Genomic DNA, 22,741 nt, shown 5'->3' with positions numbered 1-22,741 from the left:
CGGGGGCTAGGGCAGTCATTACAAACCCGCGGTGCGTATTTGGACACACGTAGTTCGAGACCCCATCCATCTAATTTTCGCTTTTTTAGTTGGCCTCTTTTGTAATTTATATAGTATAGTTCTGTTTGGATTGTCTTAATTCTACTTAATAGTTTTGTTTTCTTTATCATTTGCTGTATTCGTCATTTGTGGCATTGATTTTGTGGGTTACGCGCTTCCGAGGCTCTGTATGTGATGCGCAAGATAATTATGACCCTACTACCAAAATGGAGGTCTCGGTTAGCGCTCTAGCTTAAATCAGGATTGCTCTCAACACTGCACCTGGTGATATGTTCGTTTGGTTGTCAACGCCACGTCTGTTTGGCTATTTAATGACCGTTGCCTTAACATTCCTTTACATATGTGTTTAAATCTTCAGTTTGGCATTATAGTGTGATACTCAATGCGCTTGGGTTCGCGATGCTGCCATCCGCGAAGCTCTACTATTAGCCACGACTTTTCTATTTGTGATCGCTGACGTGTCAGCATTGTATGCATATTGTAGGTTTGCGGGCCCCTCTTTTCACTTTGTGTATGTTTTTTGTCTATGTTTCATGGCCTCGACTGGGGCTTACATTTTTGCTCACACGGGTGTGTTCTCTTTTTCTTTCACTTTTGAGTTTGTACTATGGCACATCTTGCTAGTTTTGGACGGGACATGCTATATAAATGTATGTGCCTCAATGTCTGCTTAGTTTTTCACAGGTGTTTACCCTCGCTAAATTCTTCTTTATTTCTGAATCTGTAGAACTGCTGCATAGGTGTGGGGTAGGTTTTCCAACTATTGCATGATAGGATTATAATAGTTATTTATTTATAATTTTTTCACGGAATTACTTCTGTAGATTTGTTGCTAGGACCGTGCACAAGCTTCAACTACCATCACTTGCGATTATCGTGTGATATTCTTGCTCGTTGGATTACTCTTTGATAGGTATTAAGCGCGAGTATTTTGGACTTCGTTTTTTCCTTAATAGTTAATGTGCGGTCCACCTATTCTTAGGTGTCTGTGACGTATTATGGAATTATGTTTTTTCTTTAATTGTTGGTGCTCAGGCTCGCTTTGAACATCTGAGCTGTGTGTGTCTTTTTAAGCTTGATAACAGCAATTGTAGAGGCATTGCCTCACAGCATAGCTCTTGTTTTTCTACCCTGCCAGCGTTTTCTGCACATATTTACTATCGTGTGTTTGTGCTTCTGATATGATGTACTGCAGAGTTTGTTCGCCTGTTTTTTCGAGATCAGGATGTTTTTATTTTGTTTTGCCTTTTAATTTTTCTTTGTTGCTGTCTTCTTACTTTTCTCTAGTCTATTATCCTTTTATGTCATCCTCCTCTGTGTTGGTGTTTCTTCTTTTCTTAGGCTTAATGTCTGTTGTCTATGTTCAGGCCTATTCTCTTGCCATTTTCTGATCATAGATGGTGTGGTATTAATATGTTTGTAAACGAAAGATATCAATATAATGTATATTAGATATTTTTTATGTGTTTGCAGAAACTATTTGCCTTGTTTTGATTTGGGACAAATATCTTTTAATCAGATGTGTTCATTCTTCTGGTTTGTTTGCATGTCATAAATATCTGTTTGTCAAGATATGGTGTTTTTGTAATGAATTGTTTATACATAAAGTTTGTGATATTGTCGCTTTTGTTACATTTGCTGCCCTGAAGTAGCCTGCAAGGGTGAAACGCATTGGCTGTGTTACATATATTTCTGAATAAAAGATCTATTGCATCAAGCCAAAACTTGTTCCTGTCATCGTCACTCTTCTCTGTTGTGGACTGAATCCAAAGATTGTTGTGCTTTTGTCTCTGTACATGTGCCTCTCTTATTCAAGCATTGGCATAGCCAATAGGTCTCGCCTTTGGGACCTTATAAGTGTTTAGTTATTCAGCACAATATCCTTGATGCAACAACATCAAGTGTTGCATGGCTAAACACTTATAAGGTCCCAAAGGCGAGACCTATTGGCTATGCCAATGCTTGTTTACAGTTAGCAAAGAGGAGAAGCACATTGCAGTATGCACCATTTGCCACACAAATGTTTGTCGAGATAAGCCTGGTACACATTATGGTACTGGAGGCCAGACTGCCAATATGAAAAAACACCACACAATCAAGTGGGAGGAGTACCATAAAAACATTGCTGGACGTGGTTGTGGTGATTGGGGGATCCAGGGAACATCATCTACAAGTCCAATCACAGCAGAAGGTGATGATGAGGAAGAAGAGGGTGGCATCTTCACACAAAGCAGCCCTGTCCCCAGCAGTGCACTAACAGAATCACCCATCTCAGTGACTTCACAATAGCACAAGAAGACTCAGAGTGAGATGATGGAGACATTGCGGCATACAGTGACTGCCCAACCACCACAATGCACATTGAGTCTACCACTAGCAACTACTTCTCAAAAGACGCCTGTGACAGTGCCCCAAGAAAAGAAAAATATCCATGCTACTATTACGGATATGTTTAGGTAGGAGGGGCCCTACAAGCAAAACCACCTAACCGTATGCTTGTACAATGAGAAGCTGACAAAAATGTTAGCGCTAGACTTCCTACCTTTCTCATTTGTGGAAGGAATGGGATTTTTAGAATTTGTAGCAGCCATCTGCCCAAAATGGAAGGTAACAAGTAGGACCTTTTTTGCCAGAGTGGTTGTTCTAGCGCTGCATCACGATATGCAGCAGTTGGTTGGACAAACTTTGCAGCAAAGTGTTGTTCACACCATCCACCTGATGACAGATACGTGGACCATTTGTCAGGTGACTGATTACATGTTCATCACTGCACACTGGATCTCATTTGCAGGGATAAACCAAAGATATCTTCAGGTCTTTGTCCTGAAGAAAGTTTTAAGAGCGTTCGGTGGCATACTACAGTGGCCATGTTCACCATGGAGAAATCACATACAGCTGTAAACATCTTGGATGAAATTGACAGCAAGGTGTATGAATGACGGTGATGGCTGTGACCCAGAGATCTTAGCATTGGATTTGTTGCCACGGATAATGGCAGTAACATAGTCAAGACCATGACAGACAGAGGCTATTTCTGGGTCCTTTGTTTGGCCAATTGCATCAACGTGGTCGTGCAAGACTTCTTCAAAAAGGAAGACATAGTCAGCAACATACTGACCACCTGCAGAAGAATCTGCGTCCATTTCACCCATTCTTTTAAAGCGCATAAGCAGCTGCAGATTATTCAGCATAATAATAGAGCATCTGTTAAAGCTCTGATACAGGAGGTGCGAACACATGCGAACTCCACCTTTCACATGGTGCAACGTCTGTTGGAGCAATACAAATAGATCAATGACTATGTCATTCAAAGAGGAGGGGATGCAGTTGGGAAAGCTATGACCATGGATGTGGACACATGGGGCCTATTCAAATGCATGACACAGATGCTACTCCCTTTTGAGGTTTTCACGTGGGAAATTAGCAAGGAGGACATACGATGGGCCAAGCTATCCTATTGATTCATCTCCTACAAGAACAGGTAAAGAAGGCATCTGAAAGGTTTGTCCCTTCATGTGTGAATTAAAACACAGAAGCACAAGCCTTGGTTGAGAGCTTAGTCCTGGGCTTGGCTTCTAATATAAGGGTACAACATGACATCATCGAGTCCAAGGAATACATATATGCCACACTACTTGAACCACATTACAAAACAATTCTGCCCACTTTCATCCCTTTTCTGAAGGGGAAGTTTTAAAATACAAGGGGTGGATTGTAGAGTAAGCCGGAGACTTGGAAGAAGAACGGCTGGAACTTCGAGTCCCACCATGCAGTTTTGGGGTGTCGCCTTCAACTTCCAGAGAGGGCACTCTTGTCTCACAGAAGCCAACAAACTATCAACCAGAACACCAGAAACAACAGCAAAAGAAGGATTGTACCCAACCTCTGCATTTTATTGGTTTCAAGTGGCAGGGCTGAAGTCCAGTGCAGAGGCGATAGCAAAACAGGTAGAGAAGGTGGCAGTACCAATGACCATCCACAAGATGTTCCAGGAGTATCTGGATGATCCAAAAGAGGTCTATGTGGATTAAAATTCATTGATGTATTGGTTTGGGAATATGCGCCTAAGGCCAGAGCTCAGCAGGCTGGTAATTAAGTATCTGGCTTGTCCTGTCTGCAGTGTGTCTGCAAAAATGCATTTAGTGAAGCTTGTGCGGTCGTCACAGTGAGAAAGATCAGTCTCTCACTTCAAAATGTGGAGAGACTGACTATGAACAAAATGAACCAAGATTTTATATCACACAATTACACCATTCTTGAAACAGCAGCACAGGAGGAGGAAGAGGGTGATTGGTCCAATATTTAATCAAATGTGTTAGCTGTCCAACTTCTGGCTGAACCACCTGAGTTTGAAGATGAACTCTACTTCCCGGTCTAAGTATGCCTGTGCCCCCATAGAACTTTTAAACATTATCTTCTTGAACTTAGTTTTTTCTTCACAAATTCAGAAAAAGAAAACAAATAGCTAGAGGAACATTATTAATTTTGTGTCAGATCTATGCTGCCAGATTTCAGTTGGACCAGTGTGAAGAAGCCTCCACTATTCCTTCATGACATTGGACAATGCCTGCCCCACTTGCATGCCTATTGCCTAATTCCTATCCCTTTTTGCATCGCTTAGTACTAGAATGGCAGCCTCATAAAATCATTTATTATGTACAGGACTGCCTGCCAATACCAAATTCCAATGTGTTGCCTGCATAAAAGATGATTGAATACCCAGTACCTGAACTACCCGTGCTTGCCTTGGATGAGGTAACTTCAATATTTGCAACGGTGAGTGACTGATTGCGTGAGTTATGATTTAAGTTGATTGATGATTTATGTGGTGGCAGACACTCAGGGAGAGTGTGTTGTACTGTAAAACAGGAAATTTCTTGAGATTATCATTGATTTGCATTGTTTGGGCCCTTTCATACTTAGTCAGATTTAATTAATTGCACGGGTGTTCTCTTTTATTCTGATTCTTCAGACACAAGAGCAGTCACTTTAGTTATCAAACAAAAACCTATGCAAAATACTGCAATTCAGTTTCATTCTCGACTTTTTCTTCAACAGCAGTGCACTGAACTCCACATCTATCTTGCTCAGTCCTCGCGATTCATGATGATGATGACTGGCCTGGTACTGGGTTACCAAAGGGGATGATGGACGGGGCGCTTGAGCAAATCAAACACTCACCCTCAGTCAACTGATCTGGGTTTAATACATCATCATTCTTTAGCTCACTCCACCACCCCAGTTCAGAAATGGCCATATGCAAATCAGTCTGACCCTGTGCCTCATGGGAACAGTCCAGCCCGAACTGCCAACTCATGTCTTCCCTGGACCGGAAACAAGCATCCTGGGACCGGTTTTGGGTTCATAACCCAACAGCCAGGCTATCTTGAGTCCAGTTGCAACTCAACCACTGGTACTGGGTTACTCAGAGTCACTTAGGACTGGAGGAGTATCATGAAAAGCGCTGCTTTGATCACTGGCCGCTGCTGGGTTGTTGTAACGCTTACGGAGGTACTACCTACCATTTCAGTATATTGTGTCACTTGTTTTTAACAATTGCTTACTTTGCACGTTTGCTTTTAAAATTTTAACATAATTGACGCTTACTGTCTTTAAACCTCTTCTTTCGCGGATAGTTGCCCCTGACCCCAGTCCGTCACGGCGTGTGGCGATTGAACGGAGGGTCGCTTGGGGCTTGCATTGCTTCCGGTGTGCTACCGGAAGCTCTAGGTCAGCGCTCCAGCCTTTTTTCGCCCCTCTTCTATTTATTTGGGCAAAGGGCACGGACGCGCGCAGCGCTGCTTTGATCACTGGCCGCTGCTGGGTTGTTGTAACGCTTACGGAGGTACTACCTACCATTTCAGTATATTGTGTCACTTGTTTTTAACAATTGCTTACTTTGCACATTTTCTTTTAAAATTTTAACATACTTGACGCTTACTGTATTTAAACCTCTTCTTTCGCGGATAGTTGCCCCTGACCCCGGTCTGTCACGGTGTGTGCCGATTGAACAGAGGGTCGCTTGGGGCTTGCATTGCTTCCGGTGTGATATTAGCTACTGCACTGGAGAGCGTAGGCATAGAGCCAGCGCTCTAGTAGACCTTGAGACTCAGACGTAGATGCTGGATGAGCGTGGACACCGGTAAGATTGTGGCGGGGCACAGCGTCAGCTGGCCTTAGCTCAGCAGCAGTACCAGTGGTTTCTCCTGGCCCTTCTGGGTGGCTTCTTAAATGGGATACCATCGGATTATCTATCTATCTAGGACATGTTATGCGAGGTATAGTGTTAAAATCACTTCAAGATGCACCATAGCAGAGTCTATCAAAACTTGCAGTTGTGGCATGTCATATCCCCTTATCTTCAGGACTTGGGTACCCTCAAGATCATGAAAATATATCAGTCCCTGATCACAAACAGTTCCACCACACTGGCAGCATTAAGGGCAGTGTGTGAGGTGGACATTGACAACCTAAATGCCGATGACTGGATGGAGGCTCTGGGGGCACCCCATGCGGTGGCGATACCAGCCCGTCTCTGCTTGATACAACTAAAATACCTACACAAAGTTTGCTTTACATAGCACCGTCTCTGGCGCATGGGTGTGATTGATTCACTTGTGTGCCTCTGCTGTTGGGCAGATGAGGGTAACTTCCTCCACACGGTGTAGAGCTGTGTAGCATTGACTCGTTTTTGGTCAGGGGTGACATCCTGTCTCTGAGAGGTCCTCTCCTGAGAGGTTCCTTTTGACCCCAGGTTAATTCTTCTCCATAGCACAGAGGCATAGGAGGGAATCAATATAAAAGGCAGTTGCTGTTTCTAGGGCTTACGTTGGCGAAAAGAGATATAGCTAAAATGTGGAAAGCGGACACTCCTCCATCAATCGAGATCTGGAAGAGGGGGATGAACCATAGTATGGGCATGGAAAAAGCAGTGCGTCAGGACACTGGCTGCTCCCAAAAAGAACCCAAAATTTGACAGAGGTGGGCCAAATATAGGAGAATATTCCTGACTCCGGTTCGCTCTCATGATTCCCAGCCAGACTCTAAAATACGGAACTTTGGCGCCACGGTAAGAGATATTGGTATGTGTACCTAATGTTTAATTTCATTATGGTATCTGCCGGTGGTATGTGGTGTGCGGGACGGATGTATAGGACATACTGTGCAAGTTGCTGTGCTACAGTTGTTTAAGTTTTTTTTTTATTGCAATCGCCTATGTATATTTGTATGCCGGTCCGGCCAAGAATTATTGCCAAAAACCAATACAAATAACAAGAACAGGCATCAAGTGAATCCTCAGAGGAGCAGAAAAACTATTTCTGAAGAAAAAGAAACTGGGTTGGAATCCCCCAGAAATGTTCTGAGATCCTCTCAGCACAAGCCTGAGAAAAGTAATGTTTTTGTACAGCAACTGCCAGTGCAAGGCATGATGGGATAGGTAAAGGTCCTAGATTCTTAAAGGGCTCTATTTGAATGCATTTCTGTGTGTTGTTCACCTTTTGCACAGAAGAAAACCATCTTCAAGGTACTCTGGCCGTTAAATTCAGAGATGATCGCTGGCTGATCAGTCATTTTTTACACTGACAGGTGCTGCCGATACAGGGGATTCTTTCAGTGGACTAAATGTTTGGTGGACGGTCACCAACAGTTTTGACAGGTGCCCAACAAACTTTTCACATTAATAGTTTTTCAGAAACAAACTCTCAAACTGAGAGCATGTTTCTGAAAAACAAGCACATCTAGTGACCCCCCATTTCTGGGAGTTTCCATCAAGGGTTTGGGCATCATTTTTGTTTTTTTCCTGCCCCTCCCCACCAGGTTTTTTCCTGGGGGTGATAGACAAGAAAAAAGTCATTACACAGTTCACCCTAAACAGGGTATATGGTATACTGTCCTTCCTCTGACAGCCCCTACTTGGTTTGGCCATCGGAGGATGTATCCATCAACCCAGTCAACGGGTTTCCTTCGACTGCATACTTAAAGTCCGCTCATCTTTAAAGGAAATGGGAGTAATGAGAGTTTAACAGGCAGGTTAGTCCATTGAATACACTGTCTGCAAATCTCTTAATCAAGCCCAAAATAATTTGGGTTTCCTAAGGATTACAAATCCCTCAAACGTAGCCAGCTACCAACCAATGAGTCAATATTATTACGCCACTCTACACCTCAAAAGCGGGCCTTCCCTTTCTAGGCGAGGCAGATCTGATTTTGTTCTCTACTTTATTCACATCCTTTTTGCTGTCCCTTCTCAGCCAGATTAAGTCAGGTACCCCCCCTTGATCCTCTCCCTGCTAGAATCCTTTATCTCGCACCTGATATTATACCTCAGCGCCTCACTGATATCTTCAGTAGGATGTTCATGACTGGGTACTTTCCAAAAGAGTAGCAAAAAGCCTCCATCCTCACTCCTAGCTTGGATGCCTATGATCCTAACAACTACCGTCCTGTTTTGGCTGAATAATGTAGAACATATGGCGCGTACCTATTAGGACCACTCATCAGTGCTCATGGGCCTTACTCCACCGGTGTCACTTGCCCCCCTACATGAACTGGCGCATAAACCCCACAATGCTTCTAGACACGGCATTTCGTGCTGAGATGGATCAGGAAATCCAAGACTACTTCTTGCGCAATACAGCCTCGGTTGAACATATGGCAACGGTGTGGGAGGCATTCATAGTTACAGATAGGGGTATCTGCATTGCTAAAGGAGGGGGGTACTCAGAGATCTACAGTCAACGCTTACTTGACTAGAGAAAGAAATAAAGCAAATCGAAACTGACATAAATCACTTACCATCCCCACAGAGGTATATTGAGCTCAGAGATAAAATCACAGAATATCAAGAAACAGCAGATGGAGGATGCCAGTTCCGAGGGAAATATTTTACAGCCCGATGCTACAGCAAGAGGCCAGGAAATGCACTAGACGCACAAATTTGTGTACTGCTTGAGTCTGGAACTATGTTCTAGAGATACAGACCCCTGAGGGGAGCACTGTCAAAGAAACGCCAGACATCATTCAAACGTTCCAAACATTTTACTACACATTGTACACTTCAACGCGGCAGCACCCGGTAGAACTACAGCAGTATATGGAGCCAGTTGCTCTAGGATGATTGGGGGACTCACAGAGGGAATTTCTATCCACTGAGTTTGAACTAGATGAAATACGTGTCGCAATTATGCAACTCCAATCTGGCAGAGCTCCCAGGCCCAACGGCCTACCGGCTGACTTTTTAAAAACGTATGTAGAGCGTTTAGCCCTGAAACTCAAGCAGGTGTATGAAAAAGACTTGGAATTAGGTGAGCTGCCATCTACCATGAGAGAGGCCTCAATAATCTCCATACTTAAGCCTGGAAAGCCAGCAGAGTGATACGATTCCTATAAACCACTATCTATGATTAATTGTGATGCAGAGATATTAGCTAAAATAATCGCGAACCCTCTGAGCCTCTTCATGACAGAGTTGGTCTTGCCCAATCAAGCAGGATTTGTGCCAGGCCATGCTACATCTCATAACCTGCGAACCCTCTTCGCGGCAATGCTGGACATAGACCCGGACCTAGAGGTTGTTGCAGTTTCCCTAGACGCAACCAAGCTGTTTGATTCAGTGGAATGGGACTACCTGTTCAGCATACCTCAACGGATGGGACTGCCAAGTGGCTTCGTGTCCTGGACACGACTGCTCTATACACGACCATGCGCAAGAACTATAATAAACAGAGCCTGCTCACCTTGGTTCGACATTAGGAGAGGTACACGACAGGGCTGCCCGCTGTAGCAGTTGTTATTCGCCTCATCCATTGAGCCTTTGGTGGTCAGACTCAGGCAGGGGTACTGGGGATTGGCCCTAGAATATCCAACATGGCATGTACTGATCTCACTATATGCTGACGACATCACGTTATATGTGCGAGAGCCCCAGACCAGTCTCAATCCAATTTTGAGAGAGTCCATTGCCTTTGTAGAGCTTTCGGGAATTAAAATCAATTGGGAAAAGTCTCAGATGTTCCCCACTTACTGATGCTGTACTTCCTTACTCCCTAAACTACCCCATTGAATGGTGCCATAATGAGGTTAAATACCTGGGAATTATTATAAATAGAGATAGCTCAGAGCTGCTGCGAGCAAGCTATGGAAGAACGATGGATCACATTACAGAGTCAGTGAGGAGATAGGTTGCACTGCCTTTGTCTACGGCAGGTAGAATCTCCCTATTGAAGATAGTGATTTTACCAAAGTTATTGTACTTCTTTGTCAGTGTCCCTCATGCACTGGGACCGGTTTTCTTCAAAACTGTAAAAACTCAGATGATACGACTTGCTTGGGGAGGAAAACAGCCCAGATTGAGATGGGAGGTCCTGACATTGCCCTATGCACAGGGAGGATTTGAGGCCCCTGATTTTGAACTTTACTATCTTAGTGCACAGGCACATTATGCAACATATTGGTTCAACCCTTCTCCCTTCATGCCACACTTGGGGATAGAACAGTATTATATGCAGCCAACACCACTGTCAGGATTTATAGCCACGCAAGTCAGGGCGAAAGATGTGAGCTCTACTACTGTGGAGCGAACTGTAACTGCATGTCAAAAAATTGCGAAAAGATTGGATATACAGATGCTCTCTTCACCGCTGCTCCCAGTGGTCCAACATCCGGCCGTAGCGGTAACTCAGGAATCACAATGCCGCCAGATCTTTACGAGAATAGGTGTTGAGACCTGGGGAGAGCTCTACATAGATGGTACGTTTCATACTAAAGAACAATTTTTTATAGATGGAAAACCTGACATGGTGGATTATTTATGTATGTTAGACTGAGACAGAATGTGAGGGCTGCAACCCCTGCCTACCCTGACAAACCCCACACGATAGGCCCACTGCACTGCCTCCTCCAGAACCCAAACCCTGCTCACATGGTGTCCTTAATATATCATAATACACAGAAGGAGACACGCACACCCACTGTGATCGCTAGAGGGCACTAGAGTTAGGGGAACCCCTTGATGAGGAGAAATGGAAATACTGTTGTCAGCAGAAAGGCAAGTTATCGGCCAGTAGTTGACAGAATTATCCTTTATAAATTTCTCCATATACTATATTATACCCCGTTAAACTTTTTAAATTTAAGCTACGAGACAGGGACACATGCGATAGATGCGGGAGGCAACAGGCAGGTTTCCTGCATCTTGCTTGGGAGTGAGCAGAGATTCTGCACTTTTTAGCCTTGTCCTTTAGGCAATAGGGCAGATGACTTCGACTCCACTAGCACCAACACCTGTAGTGGCTCTTTTGGGATACACAACAAGCATACCTTCAGAATTTCGGAAATATGTTGCATTAGGACTACTCCTGGCCAAACCGATGGTGGCATGCAGATGGGGCGGAGGGCAGGCACCAAAATGTAAGAAATTGATCAGAGACCATCTCCTTCGGCAGGAACAGACGTTAACATATGCAGAACTGCTACCTAGGCCAAGAGATATTTGGGACTCCTAACACTCTTATTTGCTTACCCATCCGGAGGAGACAGACAGACAGGCGACCCCTTCCGCTCCCCACATAGTTGCAAGGAAGGCCCTGACACCCCACGGCGCATCACAAAGACCCCAAAATATATATGATGCCCCCCCCCCTCGAACACAGCACAACATTCAGAACCTGTGGATGGGAAATGGGATGGGAAAGAAAAGGATGAAAATTATAGATACACACCAGCTTGTTATATCTTTCTTTTTTATACTCTTTAAGTTGTGATTCTACAAGGATGAAAATGTACAGAAACTGACCGGATGTGCTGTAATGTTTAACTGCATGGAAGACAATGGGACACCAAAAACTGTGATTATACTGCTTGATCATTGTATGCTGCATTTGAAATGGTTAGTAAAAAAAAAAAAAAAAAAAGTGTGCAGAGACAAATGTGAGATTTGACTTGCCTATTACTGTTTTTGGTCCTGATGAAGCGACTTACAGAAAGGTAAAAGTTGCAAAACCTGTGTTGACTATTTGTGTAATTGAGGAAGTTTAAATAAAATAATAAATAACAAACTCAAAAAGAAAAAAATACTGTCCCGTTTCTCCTCTTACCTTTCCTGCGAAGATTGTAGAGCAGGCCATTAATGCAGAACTCTCCTCTTTCATCAGCAACAATGGGCTTCTTGACGAAACCCAGTTTGCTTCAGAAGCCAGCACAGTACTGAACTGGCTTTGATCACTGCGTCTGAGGAAATCAGACAACCGCTAGATGCTGGTAGTAATTCGAACCAATTCTATTGGAGATCTCATCAGCATTGGACAAGGTCATCCATGGCCTACTAATCAACTATCTTTCTATGCTACGAATCAGTGGCAAGGCGCTTCAGCTCCTGAAGTCGTTCCTCTTGGATCGAGAGGAGTTTGTTGCCCTGGATGAGCTCTTCTTTGAGCCCTAGTCTCTTTAACCTCTATGTGATCCCCCTGGCCTAGCTGATCAAATCTTTTGGTTTCCCTCTGATGTTTTACGCTGATGACACCCAGATAGTGGTATCAGTGGCCAGTAACCCTGCTGATACCACCTTCAGATTCCATTACTTTATGTTGCAGATTAGCAATTTGATGGCCCTCAACTATCTAAAACTAAACTCAACGCCATTTTGGTTTAGCAGATGGTGGCCACAGGCTTTTTGGGTCGTTACCCTCCCCTGTCTCCAAAGTTAAGAACTTAGGTGTTCTGTTCGACAGCAATCTTTCTTTTGATAGCCATGTCAACGCAATAAACTCCTATTCTTTTTCCTGCTAAATACACTTTGGAGAATTCTTCCCTTCATCTAATGCGATCTACATTAAAATGTAGTTTCTACCCTTATCACTTCTAAAATTGATTACTGTAATGCTCTATTCACCAAAATTCCAAAAAGATACTTATGTAAACTGCAAATCCTACAGAATGCTGCTCCCTGGTTAGTCCTGGGAATTCCCAAATTTCAATCCATCTTCCATGGCCTCTCCCAGCTCCATTGGCTTCTCATGAAAAAACATATAGACTTTAAGGCCCTGTGCATCGCCTTCAAGGCGATGCATGATGTAAGTATTTTGAACAACTCTTCAAATTGGACACCCCCAATAGATTACTTAGATCCAAATCAGCCCAAAACCTAATAGTACCCAAATTCAAAAAATCAAATTAAGGTGACAGGAGTTTCTTTATCTACAGAGCTAAGCTCTGGAAATATGTGTCCTCGGATCTTAAGAACAAAACAGAATTGCTGTCCTTCTGGAAGGCTCTGAAAATGTGACTCTTTAAAAGTTAGATTGTGCTACCTCTTTGTTCCTGCAGTCTTTCTGTTTTCTGTAGCTTCAGCACCTACACACTCAAGGGTAGTGGAGCGCTTTATAAATGTAATTTTCATTTCATACCATGCCCAGTTGTTCTCACCCTCTGCTGGTATTTAAGAGCCTGCCAATCAATGCACTCTCTGAAGTAGTAACATGTTCCATGAAGAGCATCTGCCAAGATGCCATAGAAAATAACTTTTCAGGTGGCTACAAAATCTTTACACACCGATAGGTAACCTGCACAGAACACATTATTATCTCTATGAAGAAATCAGTATAAGAGGATCAGTCAAGCATAGCAGCACCTACAAGTAAGGTGTCAGACCTAACAATTTGGCTGAAATACAGATTCTACAGAATGTGCCCAAGATGTGGAAAGGGCCCATGCATGGAGGATAGAAGTCTTGCTTAATTCTTCTGTATACTTAACAGCACACATAAAGCAGTTAGCAGCTCATTCACTACATGAATACATTTGCCACTGATTTGGATTGGGAGACACTTATGGTTTTATCATGTGCAAATGCTGCTGAGTTAACGCAGCTTGTCTAAGATATACTTTAGAGAGCAGTAGTGTAAAATAAGGCTTCTTCACATACCACTTTAAGCTCCCTTACTTTGCAACATCTTTCAATCTCAAATGACAGAGCTGGTGTCTTAGTTTTACTGAAGGCAACCCAGATATTTAAAGAAAGCTTGGTTATGCAATACGCTATTGGTCTTAAAGGTAATTTGTTTTTAACATTTGCATTGTGATCATATTGGCAGGTTGTGTGGCAAAATTGACCGATTATAGATACATCACCTCAGGAAACACGTAGCTTAATGCACCCATGAGTATTCCAAGGATGGTAAGCACTGCAGGATGGAGAGCCCAATTGTTCTTCAACAGACTTCTAATCATCACTGAAAGAAAGGAAAAATGTTCTTCATAACTGCGGGGATACGGAACATAAAAATCACCTTTAAAGAACATTCATTTTCTTGATGGTGTTACATCTAAAGTAGGGTCATTAGGAAAACATTTATGTAACAATTGAGGAGTATAATACAACATCAATCTAGCAAATACTCAGGGCCTGATTTAGATATCGATCAGAGAGCCTCCGACCGGCATTATAGGTTTGAACTTCGACTGCCGTATTTCAATGACACCGGTTGGAATACAAACCCGCCGGGGAATCCAACTTCCTTCTGACAGGCTCAATGAGCCCGTCAGCCCGTCATAAGGGCCTTATAATCCCTAACGGACGGTGCTTCCGTCGTCGAGATTATTATGGCACTTTCCGACAGCAGTTCCATGTTGTCCTTACCGACATGGAACTGCTGACGGAAAGTGTTATCTATTCCTCGTGGCCTCTGGTTGTGGCCCTGGGGGGCAACTATGGTGCCCCGTGAAAATCCCTGCACGGTGGTGTACTGATACATGGTGCAGGGATTTACACAAACTCCCATTTCTGATTGGGAGCTTGTGCTGCAGGTGGTTTCTGTCCACTGCACAAGCTCACATAAAGAAATGGGAGTTTGCGACCACACCATGTGCAGTTGCATCGTAATGAGGTGTGTGGAACTGCCTATGGTTGGTCGGTTCTCATACAGAAATGGTGTCGGTCTGAGGCAGCTCCGACTGACATCGAAATCAGCCCCTCAATTATTTTGAAATTAGCAGCTCTAAAAGGTTTATGGCCAAAAGAGGAAATGTCTGTCCATTGATGAGGGGAAGTAACACACCCGGTTGCAGAAATATTTGACGAAGAAATGTTGAAGTTATTTGCTACTGCATATTCTGATGCAAGACCCCGTACCAATTGTCCAGTGCTAGGTGAGTATTTTTCAAAAGTAGTTTCAGCAGTTGGAAAGTAGTATGCCCTACATTTGGAGCATAATCCCTCCAAAATCCTAAAAATTGTGAAAAACTAAGCCACAAAATGGACTTGCTCTGATTCCCTTGCAGAGCTAACTGTTCCCATGTGTTGTTTTTAATAAAATTCTGTAACGTGTTAAATCCCTGGCATTTCCATAACTTAATTAAGTGTTCAAAACATACATCAGCTGTATGTATTGGAACACTTAAGTTATGGAAAAGGCAGGGATTTAACACATTTCTGAATTTTATTAAAAACAACACATGAAAGCCAGAGGCGTCTGCTGAGTAATGAAAGTTGAGGGGTGCATATTTTGACCCACTGACATGCACTGATAGTAACCAACAGTGCCCTTAGGCTCATTCCCAAAGCTCTCAATCATTGTTCGTTTAAACAGTGTCTACAATGGGTCACAGTTGAAAGCTATGGTGTTGAGGCTGAAGACAGTGTGAGTTTCTCAAAGGGCCTGTTAGTGAGTCAACATTAACTTTAAAGAAAAAAATACGTTTTCTTAGCCACTGTTTTGGTGTTCCTCTCTGCCCTCAGTCCCGGCAGTCTGGGTCTGTGGCTCTGAGGGAATGCTACCTGAGAAAACTCCCCTAAGAATTCCAGATGCTTTTCTCATGCTGTTAATATTAATCAGCATGAGAGAAGCCCAGGATTGGTTAGAGTGGATTGACTTGATGCTCCCTCAGGCAGTTAGGGACTGTCCCTGCTCTACGCCCAGCTGTCTAAGACAGATAGGGTTGGAGGTTTAAAGTGTCCATGGCAGGCTGGCTGTATCAAGACAGCTGGCCAAAGTGACAAGCACACTTTAAACTGGAGGGCCTTCCTCCTGCCATGAAAAATAAAATGGCAGCAATCCAAAATCTCATACTGTTATATTATGCAGATCTGTAGAGTACATTATCACACAGGAGGGTATCCTGGTACTGAACTTTAAACCAATTTCATTTTTTCTCAAAATAATTTCTTTTAAAATGTTATATCTAGTTCCCTTGGGGCATTTACAAGTTTATAGGAAAAATAAAAGTTGGAGCTCTTACTAATTTATCATTGCTCTAGGAAAATAATTATCGGAGAGAGTGGGTCAATACACAAATGAGAAAGATAATCTAAAAAGGCAGCATGATAACAAACAAAAGTCTAGTAATGCTAGACTGACCCTGGTCCTTCTTTAATTAGATATTAAACATTTGAATACGAGGATGCTAATACTTCATAAAAACTTCCTGATAAAGATATCAATCTCATTAAGATACTTCTTCATTCTCTTGATCAGAACACTAATCAGAACTTGCCGCAGGAGATTGGTCCCATATTTTCTATTCTTGGCGAACTTAGGAATTTTTTTACGGCCAACTATTTAGTTTTATGAGCCAACAGCTTGAGAAAACGGTGACACCAGATCCATAATTAGTACTTTTTGGTCTTTCAAGAAATTCGGGGAAATTTTTGATCAGTGAACAAAAGTCAGATTTGTATCTGCTTCTTTTTTTTATATACTTTATTTGTAAGTTTAAAAAATAAAACAGAAAACAAAGGGCCGTATACACGGGCGAATCGGAATTTGCCTAGTATCATGACGGTAAGTTCCAATTCCATTAAGGACACGGATGCGAGGATTATGCTATCTCTCTCTTCGCTTTTATTACAGAATAAGAACACAGCAGCCAGAGAGACATTATCATATGCAAACATAACAATAGAAAACTACAACTCCCTACAACCAGGGAGACGCTTAGGCAAATAGTCCATCCACAGTTTCCATGACATCCCATAGAAAGTCCTCTGTCAGCTTCCTCCCTTCCTCTTTCTTCGCGCAAGACACGCCAAGCAATTACTGGTCCTGTTTGGAGCCATCATTTCCTGAAAGAACCAAGCCAAATCAATAATTTAAAACCGTGACAACGTGATAAAACACCACATAATGCAAGCATAGAAAACCAAGATCAACCAGGTTTGAATATAACATTAGCTTCACACCAGAGTGCCCCGGGCGGGATAATCCTCGCCTCCGTGTCCTTAATAGAATTGGAACTTACCGTCATGATACTAGGCAAATTCCGATTCTATGTCAGGACCGGAGGCTTCGGATTATGCTAGTTCAAAGCTTACTTACCACTAACTGAGCTACATTTAAAACTGGTTTAAAATAAAACCTCTTAAACGTAGAATCCGACGACCAATCCGCTGCATGCATTAAATCTTCTAGACGCGCACCCAGAGCAAAAGCTTTCGAGGCCATCGCCCCTCTTGTAGAATGGGCACCAAACTGCTTTGTGTCAATACCAGCCTCTTGCATGACCCACCGTACCCACCTAGCTATAGTGGGAGAAGAGACTGCTTTGTGTGGCTTCTTGAGGGAAATCAAGAGTTGTCTCTCGCCCGGAGGGCGAAATTCCTGCGTCACTTCTTCATATGCCTTTAGGCATTCTACCACACTCAGCTTTGGAGAATCCCAAAAAACAGGGTACGAAATTATTCTCGTATGAGACTTAGGTCTGCGGCCTATGGTAAAAACCACCCCATCCGGGGAGACAGTGCGTGCTGAGATATCGAGTGCTCGAACGTCAGAAACCCTCCTACAGGAAACCAAACATAAGAGCATCGCAAGCTTAGTGGATAATTCCTTCAAAGATAGATACTTATTGGACTGCCAAGACAAAAACAAGTTCAAAACCAAATTAACGTCCCAAAGGACAGAATAGCGAGGTTCCGGGGGCAAAGACAATCTTATACCCCGAAGAAGTCTGCAAACCAACGGGTGTTCACCAATTGGTGCCCCGTCCAAGGGAATGTGACCGGCCGACACCGCCGATCTGATCGCGTTAATGGAGCGATACACCAAACCTTCGGATGCCAGATCGGCGAAGAAGTTCAAGAGGGGAACGACTCCCGCGACCACGGGATTTAGACTCCGTCGAAGACACCAACGGACCCATCGTGTCCACGCGGAACGGTACCGCTTCGTGGTGCTATCTGCCCATGCCTTTGACAGGAGGGACTCAGCCCGCTCCGAAAGTCCCGGCAACGACCATCGTCGCCTGAAAGCCGCCACGCCATGAGGCGAAGCGTTCCTTGAACCACGAGGTGGTGAGGCTCCCCGTCCGGATTCCGAAGAAGTTAAGGATACAGGGGGAGTAGGATTGAAAAATCCCAAGAAAGTTCCAGAAGAACTGGAAACCATACTTGAGATCTCCAAAGGGGGGCCACCAGGGTTACCTCCGCACACTGCCAGTGTATGTGAGCCGTCGCTCTCATTATCATTGAGAACGGGGGAAACGCATAGCCAGGTTCCGCACTCCAATCCTGAAGAAAGGCGTCCGTGGCAAGAGCCATCGGATCCGGCCTCCAACTGAAAAATCTCGGGAACCTGAGCATCCAGGCGGGAGGCAAAGAGGTCCACAGAAAACGGCCCCCAAAGGCTGTTCAACCACTGGAAAATCGGGGGATCCAGCCTCCAAAGGCTGGAGTCGTAAAGGTGTCTGGAATGCCAGTCGGCAACTTGATTGTGCTGACCCGGGAGGTATTCCGCCGTTACAGAAATGTGATGATCTAGACAGTACTCCCAAAAATCCTTCGCCAGATTGGCAAGAGCTCGAGAGCGAGGGCCCCCCAACCGGTCGACATACTGGACTGCGGACATATTGTCCATTTTCAAGAGGACGCAAGATTGCACTCTGTCCTTGGTCCAACAACGTACTGCGAAAGAACCCGCAAGAAGTTCTAAGCAATTGATGTGAAAAACCTGCTCGTCCAACGACCAAACTCCTCCGGTGGAAAAATCCCCGCATCGAGCACCCCAACCTAATCTGCTGGCGTCTGACTCGATGACCAAGTCTGGAACGGAGCCGAATATTGCTCGACCGTTCCATGCCTCCATATGGGTGAGCCACCATGAAATTTCGTCCTTGGCCTCCGCTGTAAGCGGCACCACATGATCGTAAGACCGACCCCTCCTGAGGTGATACGCCTTGAGACGTTGCAGGGCCCGATAATGCAAAGGCCCCGGAAAAATTGCCTGGATCGAGGACGAGAGAAGGCCTACGATTCTGGCCAAGCGACGCAAAGAGACATTCTGTTTGGAAGTCGCCTGGCGAAGCTCGTGGCGAATCTTCGCCATCTTCCGCGACGGGAGGCTCAAGGTTGCCTGAACCGAGTCCACTACGAACCCAAGAAAAATGACGGACTGAGACGGTTGAAGGACTGACTTCGTGGAGTTGAGGACAAAGGCCAAACCTTGTAAAAGGGTCACGGTCTGCTGAAGGTGCAGCAATAATATTTGAGAGGACTGCGCCATCAGAAGAAGGTCGTCTAAGTAGACGATCATGCGAATACCTCGAGCTCGGAGAAACTCTATGGCCGGGTGAAGCACCTTGGTGAAACACCATGGCACTGAGGCAAGACCGAACGGAAGGGCGGTGAACTCGTACACCAGACCCCCCCAAGAGAACTGCAGGAATCGCCGGTGGGGTGGATGAATGGGAATCACCAAATAGGCATCCTTTAAATCCAGGCGAGCCATCCAATCGGATGGTCGCAGAAGATCTCGCAGCAGATGGATTCCCTCCATCTTGAAATGGCGGTATACCAACCAAGCATTGAACTCCTTGAGATTGATCACGGGGCGTAGCCCCCCATCGGCTTTGTCCACCTGGAATATATTGCTGAGGAAACCGCGAGGATGCAATGTTGACCGACAAATGGCTCCCTTGCGAAGCAGCTCGGAGACCTCTTCGTCGATCAACTGTGCGTCTAGGGGACTGAAATGCAGCGGACGAGGCCGCGACTCTTGGTGAGGACAGTCGAGAAATTCTATATGAAAGCCTTGAACGGTCTGGAGGACCCAAGCATCGGAGGTCAGCGCTGCCCAAGCCTCCTGAAAATCGGCCAATCGCCCCCCCGATACAAATCTGGTCTGCGGGCATTACACTTACCGTTGGAATTTCCACCGCCGGAGTTGGACTTGAAACCTCCACGGCCCCGGAAACGCTGTCCTCGCGTTGGGTAGAAGTTATTATAGTTCGCCGTGGAGTTGTACTGTCCGTGGCCAGAGCCTTGTCCCCTGGAAGGGTTCTGCTGGGATCCACGGCCCGACGAGCGTGCTGAGCCCAATTGGAAAGGACCTCCGGTGAAATCGTGGAGCCAGACACTTTAGCCTCCTCCGCCATGTTCAAGATTTTGGCTAACTGACTGATGGCGTCGAGTAACTTGTCCTGACATGAACGCCAAGACCTATCTATACCCTTCCGAGGGTCCTTCACATACTTCGCTAAGAAGGTGGCCATTTTCGAATCCAACTCCTCTGGGGTAAATGTGATCTTATCCGGTAAGATGGGACGTGGACACTCCGCTCTGAGACAACTTCGCGCCTCTTTCTCAAGGGGTTTACGGAGACGGTTCACCAGGAAACGAACCACCTTATCTCCTGGGGCCCAAGCCGATGAGCGGGGGTGCATAATCTCGTCAGGGTTGAGCATGTCGGCATCCTCTTCTGGCACCGCCGAAGCGGCAGGTGGAGTCGGGCGCCACGGGCGAGAGGACCCCGCCTCGTCGTCTGTATCCCCTTGGGTGTCATTATCCGTGGCCAGAGACGGGGGCCAGGGGCATCACTCTCAGAAAGGGCGAGAGGAACTGGAGTCACCGCTTTTGCCAAAAACGCTGACTTAAGGCGCGCAAAAGCATCCACATCCACCCCATCCGAGCGTTGTTTCTTAGCAGGGGGAAGACCTCCTTCCTGACTCTCACTGGGGACCGGCGCGGTGTTTTGACGTGCCGCCGTCAACCTGTTACACTCCTGTCGGAAAGGCGCTGCTCCATAGGCCCTACCACTTCATTGACTACTCTGTAGATAGAAGCATCCACGACCTCAAAAAAATCATCATCACAAGGTAGGTACTCATGAACCTCCTCTTCATAGTAATCGCCGTGCTCAGCCATAGCGCCAGGTAAGTAGAACAGGGAGATACCAGGGACCTGAAACCCACTGTACACAACTTTACACGCAGGACAATAGCAATATAGGTGCAGGCCGGAGGCTGCAGGATTAGGGTAGCCCCAAGGACCACAACTAGGGCCGCACCAGAACCCCTCACGTGCTAAAAACCCTCAGAAAAGTCTGACTGGGTGTTTGCCCCCCAGCGCGTATTTATAGCAGTGCAAAATGATGCCCCAAGCGGTAATCCGCCCGTGAAATGCATGGGGAAAGTCGGGTGCTTACAGCGCTAATAAGCGCGTACATCGCGGGAAGGATCCCGTAATACAGACCCCTGCCGGGGCGTAAAGAAAGGTAGCAGGCACTACGATCTGCCTCTCTGCGGACGTTCAAGGTGAGGCAGACGTTGGGGACAAGGCTCTAAAGCTCATTACTCTCGCGCCGCGCTCAGCAATTGAAGAGCCGCGACGCGAGAGCAACGAGACGATGGACGAGTCCCTCTAGCGGCCAGAAGCGACGCCGCACCCACAAGGGAGCCGGCCGCGTTAGGAGCGACTAGCGTTCCCGCGGCCGGTAGGGAGCTGCAAAACAAAGCAGGCAAATAGCCAAATAAGCGAGATTAAAATACACGCCACTCAGAAGAATTACTGCCAAACATTTACACATCCATAATAAGAACAAATAGGAAGAGGTACTTAACTAGCTGCGCAGCAGCGAAGAAAGAGGAAGGGAGGAAGCTGACAGAGGACTTTCTATGGGATTTCATGGAAACTGTGGATGGACTATTTGCCTAAGCGTCTCCCTGATTGTAGGGAGTTGTAGTTTTCTATTGTTATGTTTGCATATGATAATGTCTCTCTGGCTGCTGTGTTGTTATTGTGTAATAAAAGCGAAGAGAGAGATAGCATAATCTGAAGCCACCGGTCCTGACATAGAATCACAATTGACCATGTGTGATCTCCGGGGCAAAAAATTATCATTATGACACAGCATGTTTTAAAAAAACAGTTTATAACAGACGTGGGCAGGACTGGAATCATGATCAAGGCAATGTCTTCCAGCAGTGTGCATATGGCATGGAAACATGTGGCATCTGACCCTGGTCGTGATGAATGAGAGATTAATGTGGGTCGTCTTATCTGGATAGCAAATAGTCCCTGACGGGGTGCCAAATATCCTTGGGCCTAGAGGAGGGGGGTTGGAGCAAGGCATAGATTTCACTAGTGGAGTCACAGTATACCATGCTGTTGAACCATGCCTTAGCAGTGGGATGGATCATGCTTCCCCAGTATAGCACCACTTTTCTTTTGGTTAATAGTAGCGCTATCTTTGTATACCTGCAAACTGGTTTGGGGATATTAGCTACATAGCTTAGTAGCACCAGAAGGGGATCTGGATGTAGTGTGATGTAGGTAATTAAGTAGAGGCAGTTGAATACCGTACTTCAGTAGCCCCAATATGTGGACATGACCATGTAAGGTGTGCAAAGTCAGCTTCAAGAGTGTTACATTTCGGGCAGCGGGGGGGCAGTGGGAAGTCCTGGCGTGCTCTATTTT

This window comes from Triturus cristatus, chromosome 3_1 (assembly GCF_964204655.1).
Source record: "Triturus cristatus chromosome 3_1, aTriCri1.1, whole genome shotgun sequence".
NCBI lineage: Eukaryota > Metazoa > Chordata > Amphibia > Caudata > Salamandridae > Triturus > Triturus cristatus.
Note: the sequence above shows the minus strand (reverse complement) of the source record.